The sequence below is a fragment of the Melospiza georgiana genome, chromosome 2, assembly GCF_028018845.1.
Source record: "Melospiza georgiana isolate bMelGeo1 chromosome 2, bMelGeo1.pri, whole genome shotgun sequence".
In the NCBI taxonomy this organism is placed as follows: Eukaryota; Metazoa; Chordata; class Aves; order Passeriformes; family Passerellidae; genus Melospiza; species Melospiza georgiana.
In genome coordinates, this window is record NC_080431.1 from 7,751,656 (window position 1) to 7,763,561 (window position 11,906).

Sequence of the window (11,906 nt, forward strand, 5' to 3'; positions counted from 1 at the left end):
GTACAGGGCTGATAAGGGTTTGTATTTCAAGGTTTGGAAATGCAGACTTCCCTGGCACCTGGGAATTCTTGCTATCCCTGGCCGCAGAAGCTGTTGCTCCCCAGTTTCTCTATCATGGAAACTCAAGCTCACCTTCACCTGCCAGTTTATCTGAAGAGTCAGGCTGACCTTCCCTCTGTCTTGCACTGTGTGTGCGAAGGGTTCTTTGCACTCAATAATTCAAATTACTCTCCAGACTGGGTGGTTATTGTGATAACAGGCAGGCATCCACTACACTGGTGTGTTCTGTGAGCACTGAGTTTTAATTTCCCCACTGTTTTCTCCTCCTCCCACAACTCAAGATTTACTATCCTTAGGCTTTGGTTTTTTTTGAAGATGAAGAATGGAGCCATTATTTAAAATTGGTGAGTACTTCTGGAAAACAAATTAAATTGGTAAAAACTCTTCAAGCTTGCTGGGTTTTTTTCTCATGAAGCTTTTCTTGCTCATTCTACTTAATTTAGTCAAGACTTTTAAACCATGTTCTCTAAGACAGGAATGTGGTGCTGGTAAAACTCTGCCAAAGGGAGAGCAGCTGTGTGAACAGTAAGATACCAGATAAGTAATTGTGTGGTACTTGCAGATACTGATATTTTGTGTATTAATCTGTCAGTCACAACTCTATTTTCAAATGATATTTTTAAGCATCTTGAAGGTTTAGCTTCCCCATTTTTTCATGACTCAGGTTGTTAACAGCCTATTAATGGTAAAAGGAAGAACTTTCTGTCTATTTGAGTCTCATTTCTGAGAGCTTAGAAGTAACTCTGCAGTTAATTAGTAAAGAGTGAAGATTAACTGAATGAACAGCAGAAATTGTTTCCTTTACCTTAAATAAATATGGACATTTTTAGGATTTAGGACACTTTTCAGGATACATTGAGGTGTATAGTTTGCCTGTCTTCTGCTACATAATTTAATTTTCTAGGAATTTAAGTATTCTGCATTTAAGTATTTTATCACTGACTGATGTTTCCAAATGGGGCATGTTGACATTGTTGAACTACTGCTACACAGATGAAGCAGTGTTTTACATGTTTTCATGTATTTTCCTTATCTGGGATCCCAGTTTCAGAAGAATGAACCTGTAAGTGGTATCTTTTTAACAATTAATTTGAAGTGTTTTGCCAAGGAAGACTCTGCACATGTGTGTGTTTCACACCTTATGGTGGAAGTGTTTTGAAGGGGTTGAGGGTGTAATTTGCTGTGATGGAGAGCTGGTTCTTATGCCAGTCTTATTTTTTAATTGTTTCGTTTCTCAGATTATCTAGAGTTGGTTTCAAGTTCTTGAGGCGACAAGCAGCATCTTTCTGAAAGTTTCATGAGCATTTAAGAAAAAAAAAGGAAATCCAAAAGTTTTGGTCATTTTTGCCTTTATATAAAGAGAATTTTTTGTATTTTTCATCATGGAATGTTTCCTTTAAGTAGGCTTTTTCAGTTTTTGCTTTTTATGTGAAAATAACCTGCAGTAATAGTGATGGGCTGACATATGACAGCTCTTCTTAAAAATAATTCTATAATTTGTCGGGTAAAAATAACTCCAGTTGAATACATTAATAATATTCTGCTTATGGAAAGGTAGAAACAAAAGCTAATGATGACTCATTAGATGAGACAAATTGTATTTTTCATGCTTGTGGGTACAATATGTACCCTGTAAATACAAATAAGTCTTGGTTATTCATGGTAAATTAAAGCCTAAAATACATTAGGACAAAGCAAAAGAATTTGTAGGTATTGAAGAAATCAGTCTGAGCTGAGCTGATGGTTTTGCATCTTTACAAAGCTATTTTGAACACTGAAAACAAAATCTTAAGTGTTTAATTGAAGTAGGTCTGAAAACTGTCTTAGAATGTTAAGACAAAGACAATAATTTCTCAATATTAGGAGAGTGTTAAAATTGATGCAGCACTAATCATCCATGCCATCTGACTCCACATCAAATTAACTTCAAATTTTCCATATCGTTAAAAGCTACAAGCGAACTTTCTCAACTTCCTTGTTTCTTCTGGCTGTTCCTCACAGATGACAATTTAAATGTATAGAACAAGGACAGTCTGTTATTGAATATTCAATGCATTAAATTCACATAATTCTGTCTTTGGTGGTATGAGGTATTTATGACAGAACAGGTAGAGTGCATTTAGGAGGAGCGGTGTGTCTGCAAGCACTGAAGAAACCAAGCTGCCAGTGCTGTAATGGGTGTCGTGGTTTAATCCCAGGCAGCAGCCAAGCCTGAGGCAGCCGCTGCCCACCAGAGGGATCAGGGAGAGAAAATCAGAAAGGTAAAAGCTGGAAAACTCATGGGGTTGAGTTTTATATAGACAGCTTAATAGGAAAAGCAAAAGCCATGCACACAGGCAGAGCAAAACAAGGCATTCATTCCCTTCTTCCCATGGTTAGGCAGGTGTTCAGCCATCTCCAGGAGATCAAGGTCCCATCACACATAACAGTGACTTGGGAAGACAAATGGCATCACTCCAAACATCTCCCCCTTCTGCTTTCTTCCCTCTACCTTAAACCGTGGGCAGGATGCCATGTGGTCTGGAATATCCCTTTGGGTCACCTCTCCTGGCTGTGTCTCCTCCCAGCCTCCCAGGCATCCCCAGCTCCCTCTCCAGTGTGGCAGCATGAGAAAGAGAAAAAGCCTTGGCCCTTGGTAAGCCGTGCTCAGCAATAACAAAAACCATCTTTATATTATCAACCCTGTGTTCCGCACAAGTCCAAAGCACAGCCCCATACCAGTTAGTGAGGAAATCCAGCTCTACCCCAGCCAAAGCCAGCCCAGCAGGACTTGGGGGCAGGCACCCAGCTGTCCTGGGGTACTGGGTCTGGTGGGGCAGGTTCATGCTAAAATAGTGTTGATAAATCAGTGTTTTGGCTGTTGCAGAATGGAGCTTGCAGTGTGAAGGCTTTCTATTCCCTACCCTGTGCTCACTCAGATGTGCCTGGACGTCTTCCTGCTCATGGGAAGTTTTGGATGAATTCTTGTTTCTGCTTTGCTTGCATAGGTACCTTTTGCTCTCCCTGCTGAAGTATTCTCGCCTTCCTTCTATTTCCTCACCATCCTGGAGCAGAGGGGGCTAAGCAAGAACCTGGGAGGGTGTTTGGCTGTTTGCTGGCATCAACCCACCCCCTCCAAAACTGAGTGAGCTGTCCACCTCAGAAGGAAATTGGCTGACAGGAGGAAAGTAGGTGAAGACACTTGAAGCAATTTGAAATAAAAAGGGAGAAGATATATCCCAACTTTCCTTAGCTGCCCTTCACAAAACACTGAGTGTGTATCTTGTGTTCATTTGAGTTGTAGAGTGAGACAACTGGAGTAATTAATTTTTCTTCTATTCAGGTATCACCTGTATGAGGGAACAGACAGTATATATTCACTCCATTTCATGCTAGAAGTTCTTGGACCTGTTCTTTTGCAGTAGTAGCATTACCTTATCCCTGTAGCAAAGTGTAAAAGTATTTTTCTACCTCAAAATGGAAGTAAGTTCTAATGTAAAATCTTTCAGAAAATTTTATTCATTATTAAAGGGGAGGATGGGAAGCTGCTAGTGGAAGACTATCTTCTGGTGCAGTGAAGATATGGAAAATTAACTGAAACATTAAATGAAAACCTGACCTTTAAAATGCATGGAATTTTAACCATTACTTTTGCACAAAGCTCCTTTCAGCTGTTGAGTGCTGCTTCTGGATTTTTGTTGTTTTCTTTGTTTGTAGCAGTGGTTTTAGACCAAAGGCAAAACTGAGTCTTTGTGTGCTCTGTAACCTGTGTCACTGCTACCTATGAATATTTGAGGCAATCCCAGTTTTCAATCATCAGTCAGAAGATGGGGTTAGCCTTGCTTTGGGAGTTTCTAGGATGGGGATAAGAGGGGAAGACTGAATATGCTTCCTGGTGTTGTTAAATACCACTTAAATTCCTGCCTTTGCAATACCACTAATAACTTTAAATCTTTGACTGTGGCATGTCGTTGTCAGAAAACAGCTAGCCCTGTGCAGCACCAAAAAAAAGCATGTCTTTAGACTGGCATGAGAAAGCAATTATGCAAGCACATCATGTCCAAAACTGAAATGAATTTTTCTATCCAGGTTTGTTTATCTGAAGGGACCTAGTGTTGATCACTTCACGAAATGGAGCAGATGAGCTGTATGGCATAGAGAACAGGTTTTTGTGCAAAAAATCCCCCCTATTTTCCCAAGGCAAACAATGTTCCAGTATTTGAAATACAGGTTTTTGGGTTTTTTAATAAAAAAATATTGGATTATGACAAGTGAGCATTTTCATAGGAAGAGATTTGTCAGAAAACCCTTCCAGAACAGTTCTATAAAAACACTATTCAAAATCAATGCTTCCATTATGTGCAAAGCATGGGCACTCACAGCTTTAACTCTGTTAGTGTATGCAGCTGCTTAAAGGAGGATTTCATTAAATTCATTGTGCAATTGAATTACTGTGCCATTTTTATAGGGAAAAAAATGATTTTTAATGATTGTGTAAAGTGATAGGGCTATTCAGTTGGCTTTTCATAGGCCTCCTTGGACTTCTGAAATTCCAGTCACCTGTGTAGCTTCTGCCTTTTGGGGAGCTTGGCAGGCAGTGGTTTGGCCAAGCTGCTGCCCTCAGCATCTTTTTTCCCAGGTGGGCCAGGCTGTCCTGGTTGTGGTCCTTTCACAAATGCTGGTGCTGCCAAGTGCTGATCTGGGCTGGGGAACTGATTTTGTGGAAATACAGCTCTAGAATGGCATAAGCTGCTGAGATCTTTAGTTCAAGCTGGAAATTTGACTCTTTACTCTCTGAGATAGACATCTCAATCTCCCTGCAACCTGTCAGCGGGGGTGAGGGCTGCATTCAATACTTGTGTTTGCTCTAGTTGTGCTATTACACAGAACTAACTCTTCTGTTTTTCAATAACCTTCTGCATCTACCAGCCCCTGCTCCTCAAGCTTATCAGACAAGTGCAATGCAATTCCTCATACTCATGGATTAACACAGTGGGCAGTTCTTTATGACAATTTGCTCCATTTTTAAAATTCCCAAGGAATTCTGTAATGTGACTAAGTGTTTAGAAACAAGCTGAATATGATTTGCCCAACTGGGTAGAACTGGTACAAAACATGAAAGGAGCAAATGTCCTGGAGTTATGCATCTGCTGCTGCTATAGAAGCTCTCACCAGGAAACACTTGCCTTGCACTGCTTGTTACAGTGGCTGATTGTAATAGTCCCATTTGAGCTTGAGTGGTGATGCACACCTTGTTATGTAAAACACTGTGCAAGGTTGTTAAAACATTAAAAATAATTGCTGATTCCTCACTGGCTGTATCTCACAGGTAGACATTCCTGTGACTGATTATAGGCACTGACCTTTGGTTTTAACAGCCTTGATGGGTTTCAAGTCATGGTTTGCTTTGATGTGAAGCATAGCTTTCAACCTGCTTTTGCCTTTTTCCTGAACAGAGCTTGTCAATCTTCCTGTTTATTCTGGACAACATAAGCAGGTGGCTGGTGCTCCCTGCAGTGCCCAGCCACATCCCAGGACTTAACCCTATGTGCCTCTAATTGTTTTCTTTTCATTTCTATCCTTCTGTGCTGCCCTTGTGTCCCTATCCCTTCCTATTTTTCTGTCTCCCACACCAGGGAGGTGGAGATCTTGATGTGTAGGTATTCACAAGGGCTTGGGCCCATCAAAAGATTTATTAAAGACAAATCTCTCAGGAGCTTGGAGACACGGGGAAATGTAGCACAAACAAATGTGTTGGCCCATGTTTTACTTCATCCTTAAAGGTCCAGTTTCTACCTCCTAACCTCCCCAGATTTTACAAATTCTGTCACTCTGGTCTGGGGGTCCTTTCTCAGGGCTGTTTGTGACCTGAAAGGATCAGCAGTAGTGTTTCCACTGTTGCCTTCACAGCAATGACTGGAACAGCACATGTAAGCTGCAATCAGAGGTGTGCAAATAAAGAGTCTTCAGCTTCTTGAAGGTCTTCCTCCATGTCATCTGCTGAGCAATTCTTGTATGTTGTAGTTTGGGAATTTTCTCCACGAGGAAAAATGGTAAGTCTGAGCATGTTTTTGCATGTGTCTCAAAGTTGCTTTTGTGTCCCACATATCTTCACTTTGCAAAACTGATCTGTGGCAGATGACTTGCCCAGAATTTGAGAGAATCACTCCAAAACTCACCAGGTACAGCCTATTGCACTGGGGGAAGCAAAGCCAAATATGAAGACATGAAGGGTTTGTGATGACACATCACCTGCTGAGGTTGCTCTGATGCCCAGTGTATGAGTGAGGGTGAGTTGATGTGAATCCCCCTGCAGCTGCTGGGTTGGTACAATCAAATTCACCCTCTTCCCATCTCTTTTAGGGGAGCCAGTCATGTCAAATTCACCCTCTTCCCATCTCTTTTAGGGGAGCCAGTCATGTCAAATTCACCCTCTTCCCATCTCTTTTAGGGCAGCCAGTCATGTCCATGCCAGTATGCAGGTACTGCCTGTGCTCCAGGGATTGTAGGTGCAGTGTCACAAACTCAGGTGACAGAATGACCAAGGTAAACAAGGGCATGAAACCTTGGTTGAATTGTACATACACACAGAGTTTAGTGTTTCTAACTCCCAGTTCTTACTGGAATTGTTCAGCTGTTCACCTCATCTTTCACAGTGGCAAAAGACACAAGGAGCCAGCAGCAGGTACCTGTCTGATAATCCTCTTTCTGGGCAAGGCAGGTTTGTTTAGGGATGGAGTGCACATGATAAAGGGATCAATGTGGAGCACAGATATCCAAATATCTCTGGTAGGTGTCTGGAGTGATGCTTTTTCTCCTGCTTTGAAATCTTCTGTTAATGTATCTCTCTATCACAGTAACATGAGTAATTTGGCCTTATTTTTAAAGTACTCATTCTGTAATATTTTGTACCCACTTCTTTTCTGCATCTCTAAGTCGCATCATTAGCAACAGCAACCTACTGTTGCACAATATTTCCGCAAATTATGCTGCTTAATTAACCAAGTGATGTGTAATAATGCTGTGTGACATTTTTCTGGAAGTGTTACCTAAAAGGCCTGAACCTCTTAAAGCGATAACAGGAAAGTGGTAGTTGAGTTCAGAAAGATAAATGTTCTGCAAATTGTTTGGTAGCCCTGCAAGCCTGTGTCGACACCAGTGGTTCAGATCAGAGCAGTAATGTGAAATTTTGAGGTGAGTCCCTGGATGGTCTTCACTTACCACGTGCTAACTCATTTTCCAGAGCTATTTTGGGACAGAAAAATGTAGATTCTTTAGAGGAGGACATAAACAACAGCCTCTTCTCCAAAAGCACTCTGGATGTCCCTTGGTGTGTTTTCCTTACACCTCCAATATTTCTGTGTGCTGCCTCTGTCCACTGCAAGGACTTCCCATGCCAGAATAAACCTTCCTGTCAGGAAGCTTCAGCATAGGAGGTAAGACTGTCTCTGATCCAGAGCATACTGCCCAAACTACATGGAATAGCAGTGTGAGGAGCTCAGCAGCCACTTTGATCTCTTCTAAAAATATTGCTAAAACACATGTAGCATAATAGGCCAGCAAGACTTTACTGTTGTCAATCCCTATTCCTTGGCTTAAACCCTGTTCTTTATGTAACACTGCAAACCAAATTAAAGTTACAGAAATGTTTCTGGAACTGTTTACACAGAGCTGATGTTGTGAATCTACAATTATTTTTGCAGTTATCTTAATGTAGCTGTTACAGCATAATAACAGCCTTTAGTCATTGTTTTTCTGCCTGCTATGGCAAATAATGTGCTTGTCTAATGCAACAGAAACTGCAGTCAGTGGCAAAATCTTTAATATCTAATTTACTAGACCTTATTTTGCACTTTTTCATCTGAAATGCAGATTTATAAATTGAAGCAGTGCATGTAACATTTCAGTGAACGAAATCATTACCAACAGGATGTTTGGATGGCAGCTGCAATTTGGCTTGGGAGGGTTTTTTTAGTTGGGACTAATTCATCTTTGTGTGCCAGAAGAGTTTTAAAAGCTAACAAGTTTTATGTTGTTTTGTTTTTAATGTGAGGAGGGCTTTAATTTATATAGCAACACATAGTGGAACACTTGGCTCCCCTCACTCCTAGAATGAAGACTCCCTGCTTCATTCTTAGGCTGCTCCACCTGAGGGTTGCCACTCCCATTGATGCAGCCATAAATTCAAAATCAGGAGTTGGTTCTCAGTCTTTGAGCTTGGTATTTTCAGGTGCTACAAATACCTGAAGGGAACCCACAAGAAAGATGGAGAGGGACCATTAACTCAAGGGGGAATGGCTTCAGAATGAAAGCAGGTTTAGATCAGATATCAGGAAAAAAATTCTGAAAAAAATATGATGATATTTAGAGTCCCTTCCAACCCAAACCATTCTATGATTCCATTATTATATTCACATAAGGGATTGTGGGAGATGATTTTCATCTCCAACAGAAGCTCAGAAGTAAAAGTGATCCAGGCCCACTTGACAGATCTGTCACAAAGAGGATGCATTTCAGGATGTTCATTCACTGCTTTCAGAGCTTACAATGCATTTCCCTTACTAAATTATTCTTTAATTGCAGTAATGAGAAAAGCCCACCCACCTGTGAGCTGAATGGAATGAACACTGCCCTTGAGGCTGCCACTCTCATTCCAGTCCTCCAGAAAAAAAGTTTCTATAAAAATCCAGCAACAACTTTTAGTTAGTTTCTCCTCCTAAGCAGATGTCAGTGTCTTTCCGGGTGAATAAGTGATTTTTTTTTGTTTTTTTTTTTTTTTTTTCAGCACACTGATAATATACAAATATTTAAGAATCAAATAAGCAGTTCTTATTTTTTTGCTGCCAAAGTAAAACAATATTCTGTAATGCTTGAAATGCTTAATTTGGTGCAATCATAATTTTTGAGCATCTTGATCTTACTGTACCTGGGGAACTGAGCAAGGTGGACCTGAGCTCCTTGATCCTGAATAAGGGAAAAGCCAGACCAGATCTTTGCCATGACCTTAAGTGGAAATGGCACTAAAGCACTGCTCTTTGCTTTTAGGAATACCTGATCCACCCTGGATGTTCTGTCTCTTTTTTTTAAGGCTTTAAGGCTGTTTTGTCTCCATAGAAAGGACATTTCTGGATGTATATGTGCCCTGTGCATGTGCATACAAAATATACTTATTATTCTTCTGAGTGCAGGATTGCATCAATACTTACCACATTCCATCTGTTTTAGGGTCAGGAACAGCTCCTGTTTGTATGCCTGAACAAACCTAACACAAAAGTTCTGGTTTAATAATGAAATTCCTAGACATATATGCATAGCCAATAAACAATAAAACCTTTCTTATCACATCATCAGATTGCTCCTTTACAGAGATTTTGATTTTTAATTTTTTTTTATAATTTTTTAGGAACAGGATAAAAAGACATATCTCCCTCTTGTGGAATTCTGCTAATGGGCCTTTTTTATAAGCTCTACATTAATTAAGGAAAATATACAGACAAGCAAATATGCTTGTATATTTCTTTCACATTAAGTATATTTATTTAAATATTAAGTGAAACTGTTGCCCTGACAACTTGCCAAAGCAGCCATAGAGCCTGTGAGATCCTCAATGCTCTTTCTAAAGTGGTTTCAGTGCTATTTGTTTGTTCAGTAGATTCTATTGAATCTTTCACTGAACTGGGTTCCGTTAAGGAAGTCAATTGGGAAAGTTGTGGGATCACAAATTCTAGGTTGGTGGGAACTATTTTATTTCTTCCTCCAAGCTGTGGTTTTGTCTTTGTGACACAGAGACGTAATTACCAGGACTCTGATACCTTAGCATCAGAATTACATGAAGTGGAAAGCAGGATTCAGGTCTCAGTATACTGAGTTTGAAGAAGTGTTTTAATATTGTAAATTTGCCCAAAAATTCTGCCTACCTCTCAGGCTGCCTATGAATTATGAAATGGAATTTGGGTTGCTACAGTTCCTGAGATATAGATATAGGTATCTCAGCCAAATAATAATCATATAATAAGAGCTGATAATGACTGGCAAACTATTTCATCTTTTTTATTACTTTGCCTTCACCGTCAGTACTTTTTCTGCATCCCCAATCTGCTCTGCTGTGATTTACCTTGTTATTTTATTGCAAGCTCTCTCATGGAGCTCCCAGAATCCCTGGAATTGTTGTGCCAGTTATCTCCTGATAACCTCCTCAGCCTCCTCCCCAGGGTCAGAATTTGCCACTCAGGTTCTTGCTTTTGGGATTGGCAGTGCCCTTGGATGTTCCTTTATCCCCATGGAGCCCTGGCCTGAGGGCCCTTTGGTGCTTTCTCATCTGGTAATTATCCCAGGAGAGAACAGGGATGCACAGGATTGTGAATAAGCAAAATGAGCAAGTCTGCACATGGTTTAAGCCGCTGAAAAAGGATTCACCTGTACTCCTGTGTCAGGGAGGGGCTGCCATGCCCCACCTCTTCGCTTTGGCCACTCCAGACAGGAATTTAAGAGCTTGCTTAATGGAGGGATGCCAGTGAGATAAAAGCCTTAAAGAGGAATATTAATAATTATATGTCTTTTTATTTTGTGTCCCTTTTTCCTTCAGGACTGGGCAGATCAGTGTCATGTAGGAATGTCGTACAGATATGCAAGGAATCACTCTGACTGATATCAAATCACACTGCACCTCCTACATTGTGCCTTTTGAAAAAATATCTCTGCAATTACTCTGTAGGAAATGCTGCAAAAGCTCATTTAAGGTCAATGCAAGCAGTCATAGTGCTGCCAGAGTTGCCAAATCCAGCCCAGGACATTTATTTTCTGGCTCCCTTTTGCTTACTCTTTGCCAATTATAAATGCGTTTTTCCCCTTAATTATTGAAAAGTGCAAACGCTTTTATGCTCTCCTGATTTATATATATTTTTAAATTAAATTTTGAAGGACTGTGGTGCTTATGATGAGAGTTAAACATATTTCATATCTTAAGCCTATTTTTATATTATGCTGCTTGAACTACAATCATGCTAAGGAATGGAGTGAGGGGAATAAAATTAATGGGTTACTCTTGAAGTAGAAAAAATTATTCATTTTTGATAAAAGATCTTTTTGATAATTTACTCTTGACTTCACTACTTGATTTATCTCATCTTCTCACATTAATTTGTTTTTAATTTCTTTCCCTTATGAGGTTTTTTAGCTCCAGTAACAGCTCTGAGATGGTTGGATTGATGGACTGCAAAATTTAACATTTTTGAACTAAAAAAGAAAAGAGCTTAAACACTTGAGCTAACAAGAAATATAACTTTCATGTAACAAACTAGAAATTCAGCTTTCCAGTGCCTTGATTTAAGATGCTGAAATTTGATTATTTAGTTCTCCTACTCCATCTAGAGTAGAATGAACTGAAGCTGCTTGGCCTCTTCCTTGTTGTGTCATTTTTTCCTCAAATGTTCCCAGTACATCTCCCGAAATCCTCATGAAGGTGTTAGCCTGTGTAACATTATCAGTGTTATTACATCTCAACATTCTCATGTGTTTTTATCTCATTTGCAGCCTGGTGATGTGGTCTCAGAATGAACTAGGGTGAATTTAGTCAGAATTGGTCAGAATTTAGCGGTCCTTGTTGGGCAGCTATGTTATTTAATGGAGATTACAAATATTACTTTCATTACTGCAATGATTTCAAGGACTTAAGCTACTACTTACAGCAAATGCAGAGAGAATAGAGTGAAAGGAAAAACAAAGAGGCAAAAGAAATGAGAAAAAAATAGAGTGATTGGAAGCATTGAAGTTAACCAGGACAAAAAGAGTTTTGATGTAACAATAAACTGTACTTAGGACTGTGAGTGAATCAGAAGAAGAAAAGGAGGATGCTTTCTGAATTAGTT